Source organism: Callithrix jacchus, chromosome 4 (genome assembly GCF_049354715.1).
Source record: "Callithrix jacchus isolate 240 chromosome 4, calJac240_pri, whole genome shotgun sequence".
Classification (NCBI taxonomy): Eukaryota; Metazoa; Chordata; class Mammalia; order Primates; family Cebidae; genus Callithrix; species Callithrix jacchus.
The window spans coordinates 1972025-1982186 of record NC_133505.1 but is presented as its reverse complement, the minus strand read 5'-3'; the positions used below and the strand labels follow the sequence as shown (position 1 = coordinate 1982186).

Below are 10162 nucleotides of genomic sequence, written 5' to 3'. Positions count from 1 at the left end.
TTTCTCTTATATTTCTAGTTTCCATTATATACTTACATATACCTCTAGGGGATGTTGTATAGATTCTATCATATTATTTATGTATTCTGTAATATTATGTGAAAGAAAAACTATATCTTTTCCTTTCCCTAATTCATAGGTGTTTATACTAAATTTTAGATGTTAGATGATTTATGTATCTTCAGTGTTAACAGAAACTGAAGATATTGCTCTAATATTCATTACCCAGTGAGATTTGTGATATTATGCAGATTTGGTAACATTTTCATGGAGATTTAATAAAAAACATTGACATAATCACTCTACAGGGCTGGGCACAATGGCTCACGCCTGTAATCGCAGCACTTTGGGAGGCCGAGGCGGGTGGATCACGAGGTCAAAAGATTGAGACCATCCTGGTCAACATGGTGAAACCCTGTCTCTACTAAAAATACAAAAAATTAGCTGGGCATGGTGGTGCATGCCTGTAATCCCAGCTACTCGGGAGGCTGAGGCAGGAGAATTGCCTGAACCCAGGAGGTGGAGGTTGCGGTGAGCCGAGATCGCGGCATTGCACTCCAGCCTGGGTAACAAGAGCAAAACACCGTCTCAAAAAAAAAAAAATCATTCTACAAACATTTATTGTCTATGTAATTCATGTCAGAAGCTGATTAGACACAGAAAAATCACATGTAAATAAGGTCTATATTGTTGAAAAGCTTACCAGTTTGTCTTCTTTAAATACACATACAAACAAATAACTAAATAAAAATGGGATAATGCCATATACTTATATGGTCAGTGTTTTCAGGGAATATAGACCATAGACTGATCAGATTTATAAATACTTTTCAGATGAGATAAGATTTCAACAGGGTATAGAAGGTTTATTAGAAGGTTTTTAAGTGATAAATGCCTAGCAAAATTTAGGATCATCAATTTTTAACAAAGGAAAATTATATTTCTTTTTAGTGTCCACAATTTTATCATTCTGTACTTTTTTTTTCTTCCATAGTCCTTATGACACATGAAGTTTATAGTGTCTTTGTGCTTTCCTTATCCTCTGATTTCGCTGTCCTATCTCATATTTTTTACTTTTACCAAGGTATGTACAACTGACAATGTCAAAGTCATTTGCAAAGAAAAGATAACTGTTAGGTACTGGGCTTAATTCATAGGTGATGCAATAATATATACAACAAGCCCTCATGACATGTGTTTATGGATGTAACAAACCTTCACATATACCCGCAAATCTAAAATAAAAGTAAAAAATAAGAGGAATCAAAACCTTCAAATAGAGGTATGACATTCTTGCTGTGGAAATTTAGAAGCCACAGGGTTTAAGGATTGTAAAGAGATCATAAACCCTTATTACTCCCATTTTCCTACTTAATTACTTCATGTAGGCTGTAGCTTACTCTGCCTTTGAAATGTCACAGCAAGGTCACTGTAGATGTGAAGAATCTTTCACTTGCAAAGAGAACTTTAAATCTCTGAAATGGCTGATTTGCAGAGACGTGGAGTCGTTTATTCTTTAGCATGGGATTTCCAAATTTTGAACATGTTTATCAGTAAAACAAAGTAAAAACAAAGTAAAGCAAAGTGAAAACATAAACTTCCTAAATTTTCTTTTGTCATTTGACAGGACCAAGCTTTGAGGGTTTTAGAAAGTAAAAAGTTTCTTTTCAAAGTTTCCCTTCTTGTTAAATAATTAGAATAATAAACGTTAGAAATAATAGTTTGTTTTAAAGACTTTCTTCAAAGCCTTCTTGCTTTTTGCTAATAACTCTTTGTTAAGTCCTATTCTATGTGGGTGTTAGACATGCTCATAGGCAAGCAGTACATTCTATATCTTTGTACCTTAACCAAGGTATCTGTGCTGAACGTGCTCATAGGCATGTCCCAGCTTGCAGCCTATGACCCTTCTTTATTTGGACTTCCTCTTTTCCTTTGTTCTCCATTGCCTTTACCTATTTAGAAATGTTTTAAGTTGTTAGCCAATCTGGTTTAGTTTAGACTGTGAAGTCTGGCTCCAACCAGTGGAGATTGGGCACAGGAAGGACCCAATGCATAAAAAATAAAGATGCCTGCCTTTCCTTTGTTCATTGTACTATTGGGGTAAGATGGCTAATGGGAGAACCCTTTCTGCAGAAAGTAAAATTGCCTTGCTGAGAGATCCTTTGCCTCAGTGCTAATTTTTCTTCGTGGCACTGTGTATCTGTTTCCAACAAGCGTGAATGTGCTTTGAATAAATGAATTGATTTAACTTCTCTTGATAAATGCCCATACATCTTTAGTGCTCTACACTCTACTTTTTTCCATCAAATTCATAATTTTGTGAAACATTTTTTTTATCCACAGTATTCTGTTCAGTGCACTCTTTACATCTTTGTTTCTTAAAGTGTAGATTGGAGGGTTAAGGCTGGGTGTGATGATTGTGTAAAGAGAGTTAAGAACTTCCCTTCATCTTGGGATATGGTATTCTGTGCCTTCCTGTATATATAAATGATTGTCCCATAAAACAGAATTACTACTGTGAGGTGGTAGCCACATGTATTAAGGACCTTTTGCCACATTATTGCTGACTTGATCCTCATTAGAGGCTGGGTGATAACTCCATGTGAGACAGGAATTAGTGATAGAGGTATGAAAAAAAATAACACTCCAAGAGCAAAGACAACAATCTCAACTACTTTTGAAAAGACCTAAGCCATCTTTATCAATGCTCACATCTCACAGAAAAAATATCCACTTCCCAGTGCCCACATCTTGGCAACATCAAAGTTAAGGAGCAAACAAGGCACTGCCAAGACCACTCAACCAAGGCAGTGAGCACCGTCTCCTGGCAAAGCTGAGGGTGCATTATTAAGGTATAGTGAAGAGGTTGGCAGACAATAGCTTAGAGATCATAGGCCATCACAGCCAAGAGAAGACATTTTGTGGCTCCCAAGTCAAGGACAAAGAAGAATTGGAGCACACATCCTCCAAAAGTGGATTTTTTTGGACCCCACTGATTTACCAGCATCTGGGGAATAATGCTGCCTGTATTGCAGAGGCCCAAAAAAGACAAATGGGATGCGATGAAATACATGGGGGTATGGAGCTGGGCGTCCAGATAAGACAGAAGAATAATGGTTGTATTTCCTACCAGAGTCACCGTATAGATGATGAAGACAGCCACTGAGATGATGTGCTCTAATTGGGGTCAGTCAGAAAACCCTACAAGGATGAAGTCTATTCCAGAACTTCCATTGCTCTTTATGAAAAGCTAGGAGACAGCTATACTGGAAAGATGGCAGAGCAAGAGCAAAGAAAAATCCCTTTGGCTCTAGACAATCTCCTGAAAAGGAGGAAGGCATATCAAGCCCTCAAAGCCACTCAGGCACAGCAGACACTTTTGGCAAAGAAGGAGCAGAGGAAAGGAAAAGGGCCCAGGTTTAAGCAATTGGAACCATTCCTACATGATCCCTGGCAGCAGACATGTGACAAGGTGCGTCTCAGATGACTAGCAGTGAAGCCTCACGCCTTGGAATTGCCAGATAAACATTCTTTGGCCTTCGTCGTATGCATTCAAAGGATTGATGGTGTGAGTTTACTAGTGCAGAGAACCATTACAAGCCTTTACCTAAAGAAAATTTTTAGTTGTGTCTTTGTAAAAGTCACCCCCCAGAACCTAAAAATGCTGCATATAGTGGAACCTTTTGTGACCTGGGGGTTTCCAAATCTGAATTCTGTCTGGGAACTCATTTTGAAACGTGGACAAGCCAGGGTCAAGAATAAGACCATCCCTCTGACAGACAACACTGTGACTGAGGAGCACCTGGGGAAGTTTGGTGTCATTTGCTTGGAAGACCTCATTCATGAAATTGCCTTCCCAGGGAAGCATTTCCAGGAGAGCTCATGGTTCTTGCACCCTTTCCACCTCTCAGTGGCCCATCATGCTACCAAACACAGAGTGGGCTTCCTCAAGGAGATGGGCACACCTGGCTCTTGGGGTGAACGCATAAATCAGCTCATCTGCCAGCTGAAAGAACATCTGCCAACATTGAATTAGACCCAGGTGTCAAACTGCAATAAATTTTTATCAGTGAAGTGGAAGCATGTATTTTTGGGTTTGGAGAATTTGTATCAAGTATCTTCAGAGAAGATTATTTCCTGCTTTATCTTTAAAAACTGGAAAGGAAGAGTCAAAGAAAATACAGTACCTGGCCAGGTGCGGTGGCTCATACCTGTAATCCCAGAGCTTTGGGAGGCTGAGGAGGGCGGATCACCTAAGGTTGGGAGTTCGACACCAGCCTGACCAACATGGCAAAACCCTGTCTCTACTGAAAATACAAAAATTAGCAGGGCATGGTGGCCCATGCCTGTAATCCCAGCTACTTGGGAGGCTGAGGTGGGAGAATCACTTGAGCCCAGGAGGTATGTTTGCAGTGAGCCAAGATCACACCATTGCAGTCTAGCCTAGGCAACAAGAGTGAAATTCCATTTCAAAAAAGAAAAGAAAAAAAACAGTAGCTTATGTTCATGGCAAGCACCTCTCATCACAGTCCATTTCCAAGGAAAAATTCCAGCGTTTTCTACACTGGCTGCTCTTGTCTGAAATCAGCACATTCCATGGAGGAAGGAGTCCTGCTTTGCTGCATCTCTTATCCTAGGGTTTAATGTTGGTAATTGAGTAACTCTAGCATTTCTACAAGGCTCCCTAAGACTCCTGCAGCAGTGGACAAGCCCAGGGGCATAATTAAATCTGGAGATTCCTGGGGCCTTGTGAAAAAGACTTGAAATACACATAGGAGGAAAGGTACAAAAATAAATGTTCACTTGTCTCTGCAAAAAAAAAAAAAAGAAAAGAAAAGCTAGGAGACAATAATACCATGGTAACCAAAAATATTGTCAGTTTTAGGTAGAACTGAAAAACCTCTGAAGTTTGTCATGGGTATCCAAAACTCTCTTATTTGGAACATCTCTTTTAACATTTCCTCATGGCCCAGTGCCAACAACTTATTCGTATTTAATCCAAAATAATTATAATAATATGTTGCTAAATCCAATCACACTGAATTGTAAATTATTGAAAAAACTTAACTTGCCATGTGATTCATTGTTCTATGTATTTCAATTAAGTAATAAAATCATGAAGTAAACTATGTGATTTTAAGAGAGGAGTAGGTATTGAAGAGTTGTTCATCTTTGAAGCTATGACATAAGCATCACTTGATCATGATAAACCCTAGCATTATTGAAGGAGTTAAGCTTGAGGTAAAAAGTTGAATGACACCTGTTTTTGGTGATAAACTCCATCATTTGCTAGCAGAATCACTTTCTATATTTACTTGCAAATATCTACATTCCAGCCATTATAATGATAGTCGTCGTCACCAAGACCCTCTTTCCCCTCCTTATATTTGTTTTTACTCCTCAACATTGCAGGTACTGTTGTTGTGGTTTTTCACAGCACAAAAATGGAAATCTAATTCGTGTTCCCTACTACACTGCCTTTTTTGTTGCCAGGAAATAATAACTTTCTTATTATTAATTTTTACTTACATGTATAAAGGCCACATATTTTTTGAACAGCTTTAATGACTAATGTTACACCATCTAAATAGCGTTACCGAGTTGTTGCAGTTAAATATTGAGGTAATTCCAGAACTATTTGGCCACCACGTATAACAATCTGTGTCCTGTCCTACTTACCAGCCATTCAGCAGAATTAACTGGGCAGGTAATTCAAACAAAAAGCAGTTCATTAAACAGCTAGAGTTGTTTTAACCTATGGAATTTACCAATTACATGAGTGGATGTTCCGATTGCTTTGAAACACTTTAGGTAAAACTATCACCTCCTTCGACTTGAAAAGAATACAGAGACGAATAAAAATATCATCAATCTAACTATTTCTGATTATTGTATCATATCACTAAGTAGACAAAATATTTAATGACTGACTGGATTAGTTATTATTTTTCCGGATATACAATCTTGCACTGTTGGCCGGATGCTGTGGCTCATGCCTGTAATCCCAGCACTTTGGGAGGCTGAGGCGGGTGAATCTCTTGAGGTCAGGAGTTCCAGACCAGCCTGCCAACATGGGGAAAATTTTGTATTTTCTACTAAAAATACAGAAGTTGGTCGGGCACCTGGTGCGCGCCTGTAGTTCCAGGTACTGGAAGGGCTGAGGCAGGAGAATCGCTTGAACCTGGGGGCGGAGGCTGCAGTGAGTCAAGATCGCACCACTGCACTCCAGAATTTCCAAAAAAAAAAAAAAAAAAAAGCCTTGCTCTGTTGCGTAGGCTGGAGTGCGGTGACGCAATAACGGCTCATTGCAGCCTGGACCTCCAGTGCTTAAGTGATACTCCCAACTCAGCCTCCTGAGTAGCTGGGACCACGGATGCACGCCACTGTGCCCAGGTAATCTTTACACTTTTTTGTACAGATGAGGTCTCACCATGTTTTTCGGCTGGTTTGGAACTCCTGGGCTCAAGCAGTCCTCCCGCTTTGGCCTCCCAAACTGCCGGGGTTACAGGCTTGAGCCCTGATGCCGGCTAATGACTGAATTAGTTTAAACATTTTTCGACTGATAATTTCTGGCCATGAAATTCAGACCTAGCGTACTTTACATTTATGGTGTTCTTGAGGCCACTGAATAGAAACCTGATTTGCTTCAGGTATATAGGAAAATAAGGGAAGACAGATGATCTACAGTATGTCATTGTTATAAGCGTTTTAGTTAGAACTTAATAATGTTATAATCATAAAGAAATGTTATCAAGTAATATGAGATAGAGATGTGGTTTTTCACAGCACAGAAATGGAAATCTAATTTAATTAATGAGTGTCCAGTTTTATTTTCTATTATTTATTGTTTTTTTGCAATAGATTGTCAACTAAGGAATGATATAGTGCTGCGGTGTGCAGATTCTGAACTCAAAGTCCCTGGCACCAAATCCCAGCCTCACCATTTGGGCAATTATTTAACTTGTTTGTGTACCAGGTTCTTTATGGATGACGAGAATATAATAAAATTTCCTTCCTCAACGGGATGTTGTGAGGGTTAGTATTTACGAAAGAACTGAGCTTGGTTCAGTTTAATTCTAAAAACGATAATCTATATCCACCTATCATTGTTATTCTGCCTACTCCTTAGTCCCTTTGTTTTTCACACTAGTGATTTTATTGCAATGACCTAGAACTAAACTGTTTTTTTAAAAATTTGGGTAACTTTAAAATTTAGAAACATATTTATGAACACAAAAATATGCGGAATCACAATGTGCACATCGAAACTTCAGGAGCAGGAGATGACTTGAGGTCTCCAAATGCTTTGATTACAAAATTCACTCAAGTTCCTTTGACTGCTGTTGGGTTTGTGTTGGGAATTAAAAGGTCATGAATTTTAGAGTAGAAATAAACCTCAGAAGCCATGAATCTAGTCTTCTGCTCTGCAGAGGAGATCCTTCAAGAGTCTTTACACAACTACCACTGGCATCATTTCCATGACAGGGAAGTCAATTACACTTGAAGCAGGCTCTCTCCTTTAAGCAATGCCTGTCCTATTGAACTCAAAGATGCTCCCTTGCCCAGTCCTGGCTGTTTTTCTTTATTCTGAAAAGAACACAGAGTAAGTCAATTTAACGTGGCATAGTAAAAACCCCAGTATTATTATACCAATAACACATGGATACAACAAACAAAAGATAAAGCTTGATGAGCTTCAATGAATATTCTTGTAACTATCACGCAAGTCAATAAATAAAACCTTGATGATTACCTTATGCGCTTTTCTTCATGCCTCATCCCAATGACAGCGCTTCCTTATCCCCTGAAGTATCCATTACGCTGATATTTATAGTAATCTCCTCTTTGCATGTTAGTAGGTTAATTACCCAAATTTGCATCTCTAGACAGTATTGTATAGTTTGGTTACTAAAAATTTTTATATGCCTTTGTGACATGTAAAAGCCCCGTAAAACTGCACACCTCAACCATACCTCAGCTTTCTGCTGAAACTGCTCTCTATAACCCAAATATGAATAAGTAATTAAGGACTGTAATTTCCACCCTACCCAGATGATATGTAAACAAATGCTAATCTTGACTTTTGTGAACCACTTAAGAAACAATCAGAATGTCAAAGTCCCCTGGCCCTCAGGGAGTCTGGAGCCCCTCACGCTCATCTCCGCCCAGGAAGTGATTTACAGAATCCACTAGCCCTCAGAATTTCTGAAGCCCCTCACCCCCACCCCTGCCCCTCATCTTCACTCCAGAGGTAGTTTTACAAGTATAAAAGGTCTTGACACCCTTCTTTCCAGGCCACGGGTTAGAGAGACATGAGTCCTCCGTGGCCGCCGGCAATAAAGACCCTGCAATTTGACATACTTTTATTTTAGTGTTAACTTTCTGTGCTTGGGCCAGTACAACACTTTTAAGTCTCTTTCAATGTAAGAACCTATTACCAATATGTGCTTAGATTTCTCTTCTGAGACAAAGCACATTGTTAGCTGTTCCTACCACTACATGCTCTTTTATTACCACGCTTTTCTGGTCGCTCTCCCCTGGATTTGTCAAGTGCTGCAGATTAGTGAGTATAAAAGTAAGCACGATACTCAACTTGTGCAACGCTACTGAAGAGAATAGTGAATTCTAGGATCTGCATACTTTTCTAAAATATACGTTAGTTATTTTTAGCAGGTGTAAAACATTACCGGCTCTCTTTAAATTTTGGATCATGTAAAGCCCTAAGTATTCTTATTAGAAATGCTGTCAAGCCAGGCATGATAATTTATGTAGTTTAATGTTGTGAACTCAAATACAGGACTTTTCATTTAATACTTTTTAACATTTTCATATTAATTTAAGCTTTGGCTCTCAAACTTCAGATATTTTAATTTCAATTTAAAAGTGAATGTGTTATTTAAAATGAGACAACATCAGAGATGAAGAAATAGTGAAAAAAGAGGCATGCTACATTTTCATCGAAACTTGGTTTTTCATTTTTCTTAGTATGGACTTCAGAGCCCAATAATCCAGCATAACTTAACATTTTACTTTCTTCAGTGAAATCTGGGACAAATAAACCAAATATATTTTGTCATAATTTGGATGTACCTCATGATATGGAGAGTAAACTAGAAACACAAAATTTGAAAACTGTAACATTTTATAAAATATAAAACTATGTGGCTCTTTTATTAATTATAAAGCAAGGGGTATATTGCTGTAGTCATACAAAATTCAAGATGAAGGGATGAAATAGGCTGGGCATGGTGGCTCACGCCTGTAATCCCAGCACTTTGGGAGGCCGAGGCGGGTGGATCACGAGGTCAAGAGATTGAGACCATCCTGGTCAACATGGTGAAACCCCGTCTCTACTAAAAATACAAAAAATTAGCTGGGCATGGTGGCGCGTGCCTGTTATCCCAGCTACTCGGGAGGCTGAGGCAGGAGAACTGCTTGAACCCAGGAGGCGGAGGTTGCGGTGAGCCGAGATCGCACCATTGCACTCCAGCCTGGGTAACAAGAGCGAAACTCCGTCTCAAAAAAAAAAGTAAGGATGAAATAAAAATACGCGTAAGACACGCTGGGCACTGTGGCTCACGCCTGTAATCCCAGCTCTTAGGGAGGCAGAGGCAGAAGGATAGCTTGAGCCCAGGAGTTTGAGACCTGCCTGGGCAATAAGCAAGACCCCATTCTCCACAAAAAGGAAAAAAAAAAAAAAAACCAAAAAGACAAAAAAAAAAAAAAAAAAGTAAGACACTAGACTGGTTCAGACCACCTGTGGTTTTATTACAATTCATCTCAGCTATTTTCTCACTGTGTGAACTTGAGCAGGATAATTAACTTCTTTAGCCTCTGTTTCCTCATCTGTAAAATAGCTGTTCTAATAGTACCTGCTTTGTAGGATGTCTATGAGGAGTATTACATGCTATACTAAGTATAAAACATTTAGCATGATTCTTTGTGCATAGAGAGCATTCAGTAACTTCAAAATCCACTAACTGCTCTTGTTGAAATTTAATTCTCAAATATGTTACTATTATTTATATTTCACATGTCTTTCACATTTTTGCTTTCATGTTAGACTGAGTCTTATGCTATCTAGGATCTGTTTTCTACCTGGACTCATCTTCTGTTAGAGATAGCAGAGAATATTTACCAGAATCTGAAAAGACTAGAATCT

At 38.9% G+C, this 10162-nt stretch overlaps 1 protein-coding gene and 2 pseudogenes across 1 annotated transcript in view; 2 read left to right on the top strand and 1 right to left on the bottom strand.

Annotated features, from left to right (window-relative positions):
• The first annotated feature begins 807 nt into the window (after positions 1–807).
• On the top strand, positions 808–4493 carry LOC100395059 (large ribosomal subunit protein uL30-like 1 pseudogene; annotated as a pseudogene).
• Positions 2175–3244, bottom strand: LOC108591042 (putative olfactory receptor 2W6; annotated as a pseudogene).
• Positions 4494–6333: 1840 nt separating the features above from the next.
• The window catches only part of LOC118152723 (uncharacterized), a 131823-nt gene continuing 127994 nt past the window's right edge, over positions 6334–10162 (top strand). Inside the window, exon 1 of the mRNA XM_078370552.1 lies at positions 6334–6393. The gene's annotated coding sequence lies outside the window, so the exon portion shown is untranslated. The remainder of the gene's footprint in view (positions 6394–10162) is intronic.